Consider the following 16,725-nt stretch of genomic DNA (forward strand, 5'->3'; position numbering starts at 1 on the left):
TGGAGCTCAAAGACACTGTAACAATGGCTGTAGGAATAGTAGGTAAAGCTTGAGTGAGGAGAAAACAAACAAACAAACAAACAAACAAAAAACAGTAAAGGTTTATGCTATTGTCTTGTCAGGGGAAGTAACTCACCCTGAAGTAAGCTCTCCTGCGAACTCCAGCAGTGCTCTGCTCACTTGTAACTTCATACTTGGCCAACTTAAAATATTCCTAATTGTGTGTTATTTCCTATGATTGCCTTATATTGGATCAGTTATTGCAGATGATCCATGACAACACATCCTTGTGATATCCTTCCTTCTCTTGAGGTCCCTAGTTCAGTCACACATCCCACTGTACCTGAACTGAAAGTCTGTGAAATCTCTGTGGGAAAACTCTCACACAAGTTGCGTGAAAGGTACTCAGGGCTATAACACCCTTCTTAGCCAGGACCGCAATTCAGAGACCATGACAGCAATACCTGGTGAGTCACTAATGTGGATTTTAATTAAAATCCACAGACTTATCTTCTTTGAAACAGTTGGGGTATTTTTTGTTGTCACCTCTACGTGGAAAATAGCTCCCCAGAGAAGTGTGTGAGATTCCCAAAAACACACTGGGTCAACCGAACTGTCCGTGTATCCAGGAATGCTTGTAACCTTATGGATTGGTTTGTCCCAGCTATCTCCTAACTTCTGATCAAAGCAAATTGTACGTGTCCACCAGCTCTAGTGTTATCCTGGTCTCCTCAAAATAATCCATGACTTCTTTCAGAGAAGTCTTAAAACAGGTCCTCCAGTCCTTCCACAGAGTCCAGCCACCCCCAACATGGGCAGACAACCTGTGCTGGTTATAAACTGGAAGCTGTTCCAAGAAAACAGTCAGCAATCGTGGATGCACTGTCTAAATGCATATTTTGATGATGAAGAACTTTATTATTATTATTATTTTCTCTGCAACCTTTAGAGAAGGATTCAAAGCTAGGACCAAGACACAAAGAACAAGGCACTCAGCAGTTCTGACTAGCTTCCTGCTGCATCTCTAGTTCTGAGGATGTTTCAATGCAGTTCAAAACACAAAGATTTAGCAAATGGACTTGGAAGAAGGGAAAATAATCTGCCCTGCTGATCCTGCTTTCCCCAGTTGCTGCATTATTCCTTATTACTGTACCAAGCTTCAAAATAGAGCCAGAGAGTCCAGTAAGCAGCATGCAATTATCTACTCCAGGTGTTCCCATCCATGCCCTTTCTCAACTATTATTCTCTCTTGCTGTAGGCAGCAGAAAGAAAGTGACTTTTTTATTAGCTCACATTCAGCTGTTTGATTGATAACTATACAATAGTGAAAGAGCTCTTTGCAACCATTCTATTTTGATGTAGGAAGCTGCTTTAATTGTCATATTTAGTCTTTTGTCAAACATTTGTACATCGCTGAGAAACCTAAGGTTACACACTAGCTGTTACTGCAGGATTAATGAATGGCATGTTCTGTTTACACAAAACTGATGCTTAGTTAAATTACTACATGCAAAAAGAGAATCTTGGCTAATAATTGGCTAAGGACTGAAGGTGAGGGAGTCAAAACTGCAAGCACCCAGGATCTGTATTAGAAGGCTGGTTATTTTTAGACATGATTTTTTGTACTGTTTTGGTTAAGTTATGATCATCAAAGATGCTGTTCCCATCCATTTTAATGAAGATATATAATAGTGATGATGATTTTATATTTTCTCAATGAATGATTAAGATATTGAACAGGGCATTAAGCGTAAGTAGGTTAATTTTCCAGATTTATCGCAGACATTTTATATAACAGCACAATTCAATGTTCTTTGAAGTCAAGAGGACATTTTCCATCAAATTCACTGTTGATGAGATAAAATTTGAAATCTTCAGATTTGACTTCTAAATCTCTTCTAGTTACACTGGTGGTGAGAGAAGCAGACAGAAAGAAAGAAAACAGGCTATCAATGCTTACTTGAACGTGTGTAATTAAGACAGATAAACAAAAGATAGGTATTTTTCCAATAGTCACCAGGTAAGTATTTGGATAGAATGGAAATAAAATATCTTCACCATTATTTATATTAAATATTCTCTTTCAGTTTGGGCCAATATAGCATGTACCAGTCCTATATGACTGACCTAATACAGCCTGTATTATGTAGAATGGTCCATGGCAGAGCTAGGTGAAGCTCATAGTTCTAAAACTTGACTGCTTGTAAAATGGCGCTAAATGGAAAGATACATGAAGGAACACATGCAAAAAGCTAGGTCTTAATGTAGCTAATATATTTGTTTCTATATATTAAAACACCAAATTCATCAATTCCTTAAGCACAATATTTATTTACTTATTTATTTATTTTGTGATAAAAGTTTTAGGACAATGATATTAAGATTCATAAGCAGAAATTCAGACAGAAAGAATAAGAAATATAACTTCCTGAGGTGTTTTACATGGAACAGTTAAATCTGAAATGAAGCAACCTTACAAACAATGCTTCAGTGAAGAGCAAAGCCAAATCCCTCAGCCAGAACTGACAACTGAAGTCAGTGAACAAAAGGCCCATTGGAATATAACCTGAGGTACTTCGCCTCTGAAAAGTCAGGATTGTATCAGAAAAACAAAGCCAGACATAAAATTACTGATGATATTTTTTCTATATTGACAACTACATCTGTAGCTGTAGATGACATATAGAGTATTTATATTGATGTACATCTCTTATCCGAAAAATAAAGGGGGGTGGTTCTTTGTAGTTGGGAGCACATTGAGTTTTCCTGGGGGCCTTGAGACAGGTGCAACTGCGGCTTGAAGAGGGTGTCCTTGCAGCTTGTTAAAGCTTCAAGGTGAGAATTGAATCTGGGCTTTTTGATGTCTCTGGAAGAAGACCAAGAGTCTCAGGGATGTACAGAAAAGGGACAGCCTGAATTAATGTGGGGGACCAGCTTGTAAAGGCTGAAAAGACATTGGAACCACAACCCAGCTGTGAATATTCCCCAAATGTGGGAGAAGTATTTAATCTGATTCTATATCTATATTTCACAGACAGCATCCATCCAATGATCCCATTATCTTTCTGTTTCTAATGTATCAAAGTGACAAATTTGAATATCCCTGAACTCTTAAGGTTCTGAGTTTGCAAGCTGATGGTTTATCACAGTGGGCCCCCAATAATAGCAGAAAGGAGATAGATAATCTTGTGGCAAAGTTGCCCAAACACTAACATCACCCACTTGCGAGACAGATTGTTTAGCATTGATTAGTATTTCTTGCAGTCCACTTGCATGCTCTTGATCCAAATACTAGTTTAGAGGCCTGTAATCAGTAAATTATTTCCTTATTCACAAAGAAAAAAATTACTTAGACTATGCTTGTAAGTATTAATTTATCTCATTCGGTCATCTGGTAAATATGTTTTTTTTTTTGTTTTTTTTTTTTTTAGCATTTCTGTAGCTGATTAAAGTTTAATTATTTCACACCCACTCAAAACATGGGAAATCTCATCCAGAAGGCAATTTAGACATCATCGTAACTGCTGTTCAATTATATCTTCCTCTTTCGCAATGTATTATTGTCCTAATGCATCAGTCCTCTGAAATTCTAATCAGTGGTTCTCATCCAAGAAAAAAACACTTAAGCATTTGCTTAACTTAAGTCTGTGAATACTCCTGGCATATGTCCTAAAATGCGGCTGAACTGAAAGCTGGGTATTCATTGGCTAAAAGATGTTGTCCTATTTATTGACTGGTACTTAAGCAAGAAACAGACATCAAATTTATTGTAAAGTGTTACCAAAAAGAAGTAGAAATAATTAATTCATTTAATGCAATAAATAACAATATTAATCCTAGGGGGAAAAACATTTGGCAGGGGAAAAGATGCATTATGTAGGTCGACTGCAGCTTATGAATAAATGCTCACTTTGTTCTTACATAATTATCTATCAGGGTCCTCAAAGCCATCTTAAGGCAGATCAGACATTTGAGAAAAGCTGGGAGGAGCTAGCAGGGTTTTGGTGGAGGTCAGGTGTGGGAGAAGAAGAGGGACTAAGAAGGGTTTATTTATCTTAGAAGAAATTGTTGTCTCTTTCTCTCCATCTCTTTCTGGGTTTGAAGCAGCAAAATCTGCCAGCATGGGCAAAATTATTGCATCGTTTGCCTGCTGTCTTGAGTTCAATCTGGTAGCTCATCATTTTTGGAAAGGGATCTCCAGGATGCTTTGCTTGCACGTGCGATTTGTACAGATTATGACTAAACTGATATATTGCAGTGAACTATCAGGAGCTAACAAATGACACAAAGTCATTTAATCAACATGATTTTGTACTTGACTAGTTTAGCAAGGTGTTGAATTTTGTATGAGATGTGCTTCTACTGGTTGTGAAAATCAGATGCCAAACTTGTGTGCTATGATGGGAGAGTGTCAGCAGGTTTTTAGTAAGTAGAAAGTCAGAGGTTAAAACCAAAGGCATTTCTTTTCACCAGCTCTGTTCTGTGAAAATTCACTTCTTGATTTTTAATGCTGTTATTGCCTCCAAATCACACATACACACGAAGAAAAATATTGTCTTTGCTAGTCTAAAAGCCTGGAAATCTGCATCTGCCAGCATAAACTAGTAAATGTATACCTGACACAAATTGGCAGAGCTCTTTATAAAGGGCTCATTAAAATGTTTCAAGTGACTGTTTCAAGTCACCTGGCTGGGTTTTGCTGACATTTGGCAAGTCCAGTGTTTGAAACCAGTTGTTTTAATCAGAGAATATTTTGTTAAATAATGGTATGATTTGTTTCCTTAACCTTACATGTCTCTGCTGCAGTGGCACTGACTATTAGCTTTCATCTTGGAAGTAAAAGAACATTCCTATTACCCTTATTCCTACCTACATCCAAACAAACAAAAGAGTCTCCATAGAGGAGAATAAAAGTGCATTAATTTCATTTTAAAGAATCTGTTTCCTCTCCTTTACCAGCTAAAATGCTAGTGCCATATCTGTAAAGGCAATCAGGGTCCATGGAAGCAAAAAAAAAACAAAAAACAAAAAACACAGCTTGGTATAATTTCTTGCACTCTCTTCGTACTACTGAATATCAATCTTTCCATGAAAGACAGCAATCAGCTTGAAAACCTCCACATTAAATGTTCAGAAGAAAAAGACAAAAAAAAAAAAAAAAAAAAAAAGAAACAACTTTGGTTATTTATTTAGTAAGTATTTCATAAACAGAAAGTCATTGGAGGACAGCCAACGTCACTGTCTTATTCCACTTGTTTACTATTCACCATGAGTAAGAGTACCTTCCTTCAGCATTTCATGGGGAGAGGTGAAGCTTATTACTGAGAGCAGTATATGAAAACTTACATGCTGCCAACACTGTTTTTCAGCTGTTCTGACTCAAGCAAACTCCTGGAAATACAGAGGGGTTCTCAGAAATAACTGGAGCAACAGTGACAAGTGTCTTAAACACAGGCTTTCAAAACTAATCCTCATTTTGATACGTGTGAAAATCTTTATCTCCTCCTCTTTCCCCAGTTGTTTCTCCAGTTCCTGTCATAGTCGTTATCACAGAGAGTCAAAAAAAAACCAACACCAACAAACCACCACTACTCACATGCCCAAGTTAATGTAACATTGCCTTGATTTTGAATATCTCAGTTTGCACACAGTGAGAATATACCAAAACGCCCTCAGAAAACAGCTGTTTTTCCTCTTCCTCCATGTTATATCAATAAAGAGGTGAAGGATGGGAACATAACACCACCTCTTAAATATGATTATCAGGTCCAGGCAGCAGGATTGAAAAAGATGTGTTCTGTGTGTGGGTGGGGGAAATTTCACACCACTGACAAGAATTGCCCGTATTAACAGCTGGGGCTTTGTATGCATGCTGTTCCCCTTAAACCTCACCTGTAAGAAACATCTATTTATCTGACTGAAAAATTAAAAAGAATAAAATAGATTAGGATACTTGCTACTGCTATTGTACTAACAAACTGCAACATGGCGATGATCTTGAGGTCTCTTCCAGCCTAGAAATTCTGTGATTCTGTGATGGATTTGAAACATTTGATATATTCATAATACACAAGGTAGAGTTAATTAGCAGATTCATATGTTAAGAAACCAGAGTGTGTGGTGTTATCATCCAGTCTATCCCCTGTACAGCAAAGTGTAAAAGATCTGAATTAATTTCTGTTTGAACTAGAACAACTTCATCATTACATATCAAGCTCAGTTGTGGTTTACTTACTACACATATCTCCCCATTTTTCATACATAGGAACGTTCTGATTTCATAGTAATTAATAAACAGATGACAGATTAAATCTGCAAAGGGACTCACTCTTTTAAAGCAACTCAATAACAAATATACTACAAGACTTTCAATTTCTTTGTCAAGCTGCTATTGCATGATTTGGGGAGCAAATTGGAAAGCTAAGCCAGAACTTAATTACTTGTGAAACTATTAATTTAACTTCACCACAGAAAACCTGATCATCCTGAGGGATTCAGTGATAAAGAATTTGTGCTTTAGAACCAGGCAGTGTAGGACATTCATCAAAAATGGAAGGTATGATTAAATCACCTGTCTTGGGCTCTTTTTTTTTTTTTTTTTTTTTTCTCCTTTTCAAAGAGCACAGTTGTGCATTTCTAATACATGAGAGTTGCACAGCCTGACTACTCTCACAGCACATCATTCGACCTCTGACCTGTTTCCAAAAACATCACTGAGTACATCGGAATAAATTATTCCTAGATGTAAGCTTTTACATAACTTTTTATATAGGCTAAAATTTTACATTGCGTAAGTAGGAATTGCACCAATGTCTTAGAGTCTAGGGAGAAAAAATATTATTAAATGTATAGAAGTTCACTCCTGAAAAGCTGCTGAAGAATTGCTGCCAGCTATCTATTAAATCCTCAGAGAAAGCTGAAGCAACGACAGTAATTAATTAAAACACCCCCTCTGTAGATGACATGTTTTCCACATGAACTACAGGAGCAGAAACTTCAGGCTGTCTGTGAGGGCCCTTCCTGCTTCTAAGGAAAGAAGAAAGAAACCAGTATATTTATTTATTTATTTATTTTGTGTGTGTGAGCTATTTCTTTATTGGTATAATCTATTTCTTAAAAAAGCTGCAATGATTCACATAAAAGAACCATATACCACATTGCCCTTCATAAATCATCCTTATAAAACATGAGTCAAGCGACCCTATGGTTTCACTATTTGAAAAGAGTTTAAACAGATTGGCTTTGTATGGCAATGAACGAGAAAGATAATACCCCTGTTCTCCCAGTTATTCATCTTCATTTCCCTGTAGAATCTCAGATTTCCCTCAACCCCATCCTTTCATGTAGTCAGGGAATTCAGAATGGCATGTTCTTCAATTATTGCCTAAATCTTAAATTATTCTTAACACTGCACTGTATCAAATAATCCTAATAGTGTTTGCACTTTGCCAATAAAGGGTGCTGCCAAAATTCACTTCTCTGTATTTGATACCCCCACAGCAGTCCATCATGCTGCATCTCTCACTCTTAGGAGGCAAGAAGCACAATAACTTGTTAATTTCAAGCAGAAATTATTTGGATAGGACAAAGGGAACAGGAAAAAATGAAGACAAAAAAAAAAAAAAAAGTTTTAGTATTTGATTGATACAAAAGAAGGAATAAGTGCAGCTTTTGTTTTAAAGCAAGCCCAGGTGTCAAAAAAAGAATTGCATTGTAGTTTATAACTCTATGTGCAATGATGAATGAATACAGCAGACGTTGTCTGTGTAATTGTAGTACACATTCACTTTTTATACCTTTTTAGCACAGGCACAGCACATCTCTGTATTTTGAATCAGGGCTCCCCTGAACATTATATATTAAATTTTGATAACTCACAGATGACAGGCGGCAAACGTCTCTCTCAAAACTCTCTCTCAAAGACAGCTTGATTGAAAATGATTAAAAAAATAGAAGTTCTTTGAAACTGTGCTTTGATTGAAACTTGACTTTAAATATCAGACATTTTCATTAAAAATCAATTAAATCTCTGCATGGTGGAAAGTGGTTTTTTTTTTTTTTGATTTGATTTTTTTTTTTTTTAATTTCAAATGTTACCTGGTCTGTTCTTGCTTTTATGAAAGTCTAGACAAAAATAAGAGAGAGAAATATTCAAAACAACCACAGAAACTACATTTACAGTATATTTTAAAGAAGAAAAAAATATTGCTCAACCAATTTTACAAATCACCTTATCTTCCAGCATCAAAACACCACTGAATATAATCAATATTTCCACCATATCTAGAAGTCTAGCTAACAGGCTGCATATACCACTGTTTTTCTTCATACTTGTGTAATTTGCAACCAGTATCACTTGAACAAACCAATGTGTCGAGAATGTGCATTCATCTTATATAGCACCTTTATAATCTTTATGACCTTTATAATAAGATTAGAATTTGGTGGCTTTGAATTACAAATTATGAAACACTTGCACGAAAATGCCTGGTTCATAAAAGGAGTTGATCTCCAAACTGATTATAACCTATGGCTTTGGTTTTCTCACCTTCTGAGGAGAGTTAAGATTCCAGTCTTCTACCACCACTCCAAGAAATCATTACATAGGACCTTGATCCAAAATTCATCAACAATGTGTAGTTGTCTGACCTAGTTGGAAGGTTTCTCTTTAAAAACACATCTCTGGTAAATGGAAAATATTTTTCTAACTTTCAACGTACATTTGTGTCCAGCTTTTTTCCACTCATCACTTCCCACATACTCATCCCATGTTAAGATTTTTCTCTTAGCCCTACTATTTCTTTTCCTTCGTATTCATTTTAATCTCTAAAGCACTTATCTGGCAGTACCCATCTAACTCTCCTCAGCCTCCACTTAGGCTCAGCTAAAAAAGACAAACTTTTATAGTTTTTTTTGAGATAGAATCTGTTTTCCTCTTACTTCCAGAAACAGCTATCTGAGCCTGTTTTACCCTGAGTGCATCTTTCTGAAACCAGCTGGCTGGGTTGCATGTTGCATCATATTTGAAGTTTTAACATCATCTGAACAAGGCAGAGGTGATGAAAGAAGTCTTCTCTTCTCAAAACTACTTTTTGGGAAGCTATCTAATCATGATATCCTCCATTCAGCCTCTGCAGGGAAGTTTCTGTCACAGAAAACACAATTTTGTGCACCAATAGATACCATCTCTGGCTATCTTGTCTTTTAGCTCCTACCAGTTTTTCTCTTTTTGGCATAGCCAGCTCATCTCAATAACACATGGAAGTGCAGGGAATATTGATGGTGTCTTTTTATGTATGCATGCACAAATGCATGATGAACAAAGGCTCTGTTTCTAAAGGAGAGCTATTTATTATATTGATGATTGTTAGGATAAATTTCTGAAACATATACAGCTCCAGGTATACACCTGACATTCACTGCCTTCCACAGGCTGCCTTACCTACTTAAAGAAAACAAGCAACCAAGAAAACAAAGAAACAACAAAAAGAAAACAAAACCCCACCAAGCTGACTGCACTTGAAATGTGGTTATTTAATCTAACTTCCTTGGGAGGCTGGCACAGAGTCTGAATATTGCACATGGATGAATATCGATCATTCCTAATTGTATCATTCTGTACCTCTGGGAATTGGTGTGATGAAGATTTTTATTAGAGTTCCAGGCTGTCATGAAAGATTGGACTCTGTCATCTACTGTAAGCATTTACTTAAAATTTACTTGATTTCCCACTTATTAGGAAAAAAATGTCTACTATTTTCTGTCCACTGCTACCTGTAAGCCAGGTATGGGCTGGTCTGAAACACAGAATAGTGGGCAGCACTGATACAACTCTGAATTTTTTGAAATTCTCTCTCTTTTTTTTTTTTTTTTTTTCTTTTTTCCCTCATTAGCTTTCCTTAAAAATAAGTGCCCTGGGGGTAACTATAGTGAAGTCAAGCCCCTAAGTGGGAACCGAAGACAAAAGATGTAATGTTCTTCCTGTATTTGTAGACAGCTGTACAATAACTCTTGAGTGAACTGCCCCATTTGTTTCAATGAGATGTTAACTCAGATACGCAGGGATAATAATGTGATGTCACCATTGTAAACTATTTCATTCTTCACAAAAGCAGAGATTTGAACAATTTATTGTGACATCTCATTTTTCTCTCAGGTTGTTGTCTCTTTTATGTATATTCACTCATCTTTCCCCTCAGATCTGTAGTATCTGTGCCTCCTTACCCAGGAAGCAACACCCCATAGTACAGTTCAATCTTTCTCTGTTACACTCCATCCCCCTCCTGTCCAGCAGTAGGGAGCATTTCCACCCAGCCAAGATAGCTGCTAAGACACCAGGTATGACTGGCTGATTTAGATTATATTCTTACACCACACCTGCAATTACATCAAATTCACATTCCTGTTTAAGAAATCAGCATGTCCTAAGCCTGTGTATGTTTTTGAACCAGATTCATCCTTGCAGTAGTGATGAAATGCCTTCCTAACCCAGCTTTCAGCTGTAATCAAACCCCTCTACCATGAAGTCAAATGAGTGGGTTGAAACAACTTACAGCAGCACCTTCTTGGACTCTGAACACAGTCTCGGGCTCTGAACCAGAAGTCAGTCCCTAACCTCTTGCTGTCCCTATGGGACAACTTAAACAGCTTCTCAGCTATGGTCAACTGAACAAGTGCTTTCATGACAAAGTCAGAAAGTGTAACTTAGCTTAATGCTGAAGGTGCTTGAGGATATGCTGAATATCCAAGTCAAATCAGAAGTGATCCAAGACTCAACTAACCTATCTTTCATCTGTAATGACAATAGCAGATGATGGGGTGGGTTTTTATTTATTTTATTTATTTATTTTTATTATTATTTTAAGGCACCTTTAGGTGTTACTGACTAGCTGAATATTTCTAGAATGCCTTGGAGAGCAATCAAACAAGTTAAAATAAACTAATCTCACCAGGGTTTAAATCAACTTTGTTTTGTCCTGAAATTACAACACATCCTGCTCAGAGATGCCAATGGATGTTGGATATTATGAAAAGATAGTATGAAACCCTGGCTGTGCAACATCTAAAATTTGATTGATCTTCCAGCTGTTATCCCACTTTAGCCAGTATGAAACAAGTTCAGATGTGACCACCAGTTAGGTGATGGAGTATGCACAAGAAGGTAGTATCATCACTCTGTAGATGTACTTTGTATCCTTCACAGACATGAACCCATACGCAGTAGGTTTCATAGTACTTAGGGAAGGACTGCTCCCACATCAGGGAAACTGAGGAAGTAATTTAGATAAGTACACACTGTGGAGTGTCCTAAGACATAGACAAAGTCCTAGACATACCAGCCAAACCTAAGGACATTAGTATGAGCAAGGAGGAGTCAACAAAGGAGAATTTTCCTAGATTCTTGACTCTGGATGACATAACCTGAGGAGTTTGAGGAAGCGATGCTTGGGAATAGCTGGATTTTACACAGTAGATCAAGCTCAGATGAGTCCCACTAATGCTTCTCCCATAGACTGTTGCCTAGCAGCCTATGCTCTACTTCTTTCTCTTCTTTATGACAATGTCAAATTTCATTTCAGTGATAAAAATGGGAAAATACATTTTTTATAGTTTTTTTTTTTATAGTTTTTTTTTTTTTGGTAGCAATAGATTGAGAAAGATAGACCCATGCAGAAAAGAGAATAAGGTCGTACTCCTAGAAGACCTTTGAAGAAAATGGCTTTTAGAAAGGCCACATTCCACTAAGTAATTGTTTAATATTTTCTCAAGGTCTAGCAAAGGGCTTGAATCAATAATAAGTTGCATACAACAAGCTAGACAGGTTAAGTAGACTTGGACCACTTGTAAAAATACATGACGTTAATTAACGTTATGAAAGCAAGTAATAATAATACCCCATAAAAAGTACATTAGAAAGTAGAATAGCACAGGTCACGTTAACTTACAGCAGAAGGCAAAGGAGGGAGTAAAATTTTTTCCTCTGGTGAGAATTAGGAGACTACATACATCAGAGGGTATGAGGAGACCTCAAGTATTTTAGGTCAGAATACCAAGTGATCCCACATATCCAGACTGGTGAACTCAGGTGAAGCTGTGGTGAGCAATGGTGGGGTGCTACATGGATGTTAGGTTCAGTTGGGCTAAACAGTGTTTTGCAATGTTTGGATTTGGATAGTTTGGAAAAAGAAGGAGGAGAGAAAGGGAGAAAGGAACAGAGAAAGGGAAGGAAGGGGAAAGAAGGAAAGAGGGAAGAGAAGGAAAGAAAAGAGGAAAGAGGTATATTCAACCTGGGCAGGCCTATGCCTGCCTGCCTTCCTTCCTCACGTCAGTAATGTATGATCATGAGCCAGCTGGAAGAGTGGGCACAAGGAGGGAAGGAGGAAGAGACTTTATCTTCAAGGTCCGTGGGGTTCCCAGTTTTGTGCATGCTACTCAGTGCCATTGTTACCTTGAGTACTTCACTCCATACTAAGCTAAAACAGCGGTATCAAAAGCTGCCTACGTCCATGCCAGAGTAAATTTTTGCCTGTGTTGGACTGACCTGTAGTGTGACCTGTTGCTATGACCTTGCTGCTGATTTATGGCTTCTTGCCTGAAACAGTGCATGGAGTCAAAGTTTTTTTCTCTTTTTCTTTTTCTTTCCAATTCCATACTGTTGCCATTTATAGGTCCTCCTTGGAAGCATTGTGCAAGCCTGTGAAATTAAACAACTCCAAGATCTCTTCACCCTTATATTATTTTCTCTTCCACTATTTTTTGTGCCATGTAGTACCCATAAAAGAATAATAATAAAAACAGACAAAAAGCAGCAAACCCTCCTACCAGTTCATCATGTACTCTAAGTACACTTTTATAGAAGCTGAATGGTAATGAGCACCAATTACTCTTGGAAATCATCATAAAACGCATGAAAAGGCTGATACTGTACATTTGATATCCTTTGGATGCCATCTGCAAGACTGAAGTGTTAAGAGAGGCACACACAAATTCCCTGTGTGAAAGGATGATAATTTCTAAGTACATGCTGCTTTTGTGGGTTGGGCATGCATCACTTTCACAGCAGTGTCGGGCCACTGCTTATCTTTGAGAGGACAGAATTCTGTAAAAAAAATAAAATAAAATAAATTAAAAAGTCACTTGATTGGGAAGGTGTCCTTAAGATTGTTACTGTAAAATCATTTATGAATGCTGAATACTGTCATTAAATGAATAAGAACCTAATCAGCCTTTCTTCATCTAGTGCTCCGATAGGGAATTCATACCAAAAACAATTAGAGTAACATAACATGAAAGGATGAAAGAGCAGGGATGTAAAAATGGACAATACTTCTGTGGAGCAGTAATAATATCTGTGCAGTATCTGTACTATTTCTAGGTGATAATTCATACCACAGTGAAGTCAACAGAACTTTACAGGGTTGTAAGAACCTGCTATGTTACTAATATATATGATGAACCCATAAATATGCTGTAATTTACAGTAACATGGCATTTTCAGGCCAAAGTTTTACAGATTTTTATTTTTTTTTTTAGGAATATTTTGTTACTTAATTATGAGTTATATCATAGGACGTTGACTAATACTTAAATAACAGATAACACAAATACCATTTCTGTCACTATAATCCTTGGTCTCCATGGTAGATAGTGGTCAGATACAGACTTTCATGTGACAACTCTTTGCCCACTGTTTTTTTTTTGGAAAAAAGTCAATGTTTTCTATCTGTAGATCAGCTCTGTAGTTGCACATATTAATGTGCTCATTGTTTATTTATCATTATAATGCCTTGTCAAGTGAGAACTTCTACCTTATTTTACAGATGACAGGTGAAGGCACAGAGCATATGACTACTAATTACTAGACAGGTGTCATGAAGTATGGTAAATATACTGATAGCCTAACTTCATTGTTGGTGTGCAAGAGTTTGTGTGTTCACAATTTGCTCCCCTTAAACATATCAGAGGTTACCTCATTTGACTCAAATTTCATCAGTGCTTACATTCATTAAATCAAATGGGAATCAGGAGAGCTCTCTCCCTTCCATCAGTCAGATTAATCTCCTTTTGCATGTGAGTGCTTTTCTCCAGGTAGGTTCAGTCCTCAGGTAAAGCACACAAGGCAGGAGACCCCAGAGAGCTCCCACCACTTGGTTGTGATTTATTCCACAATAATAAGTTGTTCTTGAATCCAACATTTACAACTGGGTAAGTTCACAAAAGAAAAAAAACATCGAGAAAAACTACAAATATAAAAATAATGCCTGACTGAGGGAGGCTCAGAGACGGAAATTTTCTAGAGGACGGAAGAATATTAGGGGGGCAATTCGGTGTATTTTCTAAGTGATATTCTTCTGCCATCCTTTCTATTCCCTAAGCAGTCATGTTTGGGCACTGCTGAAGATGTGCTATGTGGACATTTGTTCTCATATAACACAGACTAGAAATCTAACATGCTTAGGGGTTCTTGAAAAACAATTGTAATGTTCATCAGGCTCCTCAGTCAGCTTTGTGTCTCAGAAGAGAAGAAAGGTAAGGGAATTTCTTGTTTGTGGCTGTAGTAAACTTTTGTGATCAGAGCATAACTTTTTCTATAAGGTCATGGCTAGGCTACTGGTAAATCTTCCTGGATTTCAGCTGTTATAGACCACAAGATGTAATCATAGGATATGAAGAGCCTCAAGAGGTTGTGGTCATTCCAGGAAGATATGGAGAGATTTTGCTTATCTCATGTTGCCCTGCAGGTTGTCTGGTGTCAGAACAGATTTTCCAAATGACAATTCTTTTAAAACAAGAACAAACAAAGATTACTTACTCAAATCTTGTTCTGTTCTGCCTTAGAAAGATACCAATGAAGAATACAAATGATGGTCTCTCATTAAGACTTTAAAATATCTTCTCTTATTGGTAAGTCCAGCATAGAGTGTGAAAAATAGCACCCTTTCTCTGTGTCAGCAAGTGCTGTGTGGGATACTAAAAGCCAACAAGTCCTCATCTCCCCAAATATTTCTTAATTAGTGGTGAAAAGCCATATCCCTGCCTGTCCTCACACACCGCACTGTTCTTAACACTCTGAGCAGGGCTGCCATTTCAGACAATGTGCTAATATATTTGTCAAGTTTCTCTCTAGTTCAATGTCTTTGAACCTTGTATTGATAAAAAAGTGAGATTTTTTTTTTCAGAGACGCTGATGAGTCAGTTAAAGAAACATGTTATTTATGAAGAGTTCTGCTGAGAGTTGCTCTGATATTGGCTGCTTCTCTTCTCTCCACAAGCCTTTTTATTTGTTCATTATCAAGACCTGGACATGAAAAAAAGGGTTAATGCTGCAGCTAGAAAATACTGAAAGCTTTTTTTTTTTTTTAAAAAAAATAAATATGATAACACTGAAAATCCTAGCCAAAAGCCTTCCTAAACCATCTGCCATTGTGATCTGATTTTATCTTTGTTTCTAAAAATTCAGGTCAACTTGAACTGTTTGAATCATTCCAGTATCAGAAGTCTCGGATGATCTCAATTCTGCTGCTCAGAAGTTTTGCAGTCACAGTTGTAACTTTATGGGAATCTCTGAACCTGCTCCCTCATTGACTCAAAAAAAATAATAATAATAATTTATAAGCTCTATTAACATACTCTGTGTCTCTCCCATTTGTTTCAAAGCAAGAAGTTGCCCAGAATAAGATAGAAAATGAGAAACATAGGTTTCTATACGATCTCTTTTAGGTTCCTTGCATTGCTCTGAATCTCAGAAATAACAGCAAGCGGAAAAAGCTGAATTTACATTGGAATGTCTGCAGCTTGGGGAAGCAAATCTGAACTGGCTTTAGCTTGCTAATACTACTGGAGACATGGCAAGAAGACCTAGCATGAGCTATAAGATCAACAGAGCATTGATATTGCAACCATTAATTTGGGCTGAACTTTAAGATACCAAGTTGCCTTTCCACAGTATATATGGCTGTCCTAACGCAATTATCTGCATAAAACTCCTGTGAGATTAGAATGTATTATTAGTCATGTTTTAAAGCTGAAAAACTAATGTTGCCACCTTAATGACCCCCATGGAAAGGTCTGGAGAAAACAGCTTCACCTAATCTTTGATAAATATACTGTCCACAGGAACAACTTTCCTGTGGAAGTCCCATGCTTAATTATGAGTGCCAGAGGAAACCTGGGCAGACAGCAAAGCATGGGCAGTGAGGGTGAAACAGCTAGAGTCACTGCAGGAGGAAGGGCTTCCCTTGCCCCCAAACACATTGTAGTTTCCCATGAGTCGTTTGGAAGATATCAACAGTCACTTAGGCCACCCAAAAAATAACATTTTTTCTCTTGTTTAAGCTAGTGACATTTAATTATAAAAGATAAATGCAAATAACTTTGAAATATTTCCAGCTCAGAGAAAAAAAAAAAAAAATCAGTGTCCTGAAATAGCTGCCAACTTTGTCAAATCAAATAGTCACTTCACTTTAAATAGGAAAGAGGTAACCAATAAATCTCTGACCTAAGCACTGAAGTCACATTCTTACTTGGAAAGGATGCCATTATCCAGAATACTGAACCACATAGCCAGCAAAATCCATCTCTAAGCTCCGCAAAAGGTTGGCTTTACTTATTTCTGCATCAAAACAAACTTTCTTGTGACTTTCTTGTCCAACCTCCGTGCAACAAGAGACTTTTGTCAGGAGTGTAATTCTTCCCACTGCCCCAAGAAACTCTCTCACGTTGTAT

At 37.2% G+C, this 16,725-nt stretch overlaps 1 protein-coding gene across 14 annotated transcripts in view; it reads right to left on the reverse strand.

Annotated features, from left to right (window-relative positions):
- The window catches only part of LOC311439702 (uncharacterized protein), a 238,835-nt gene that overhangs the window by 32,145 nt on the left and 189,965 nt on the right, over positions 1-16,725 (reverse strand). For 2 of the 14 annotated variants that reach the window (XR_014694932.1, XM_084525721.1), the window contains one exon: positions 14,994-15,298. The exons of the other annotated variants lie outside the window; for them this stretch is intronic. The gene's annotated coding sequence lies outside the window, so the exon portion shown is untranslated. Of the gene's footprint in view, positions 1-14,993; positions 15,299-16,725 lie in introns of those variants that run through there. 14 annotated transcript variants of the gene reach the window in all.

Source organism: Aythya ferina, assembly GCF_964211825.1.
Source record: "Aythya ferina genome assembly, chromosome: 7".
Classification (NCBI taxonomy): Eukaryota; Metazoa; Chordata; class Aves; order Anseriformes; family Anatidae; genus Aythya; species Aythya ferina.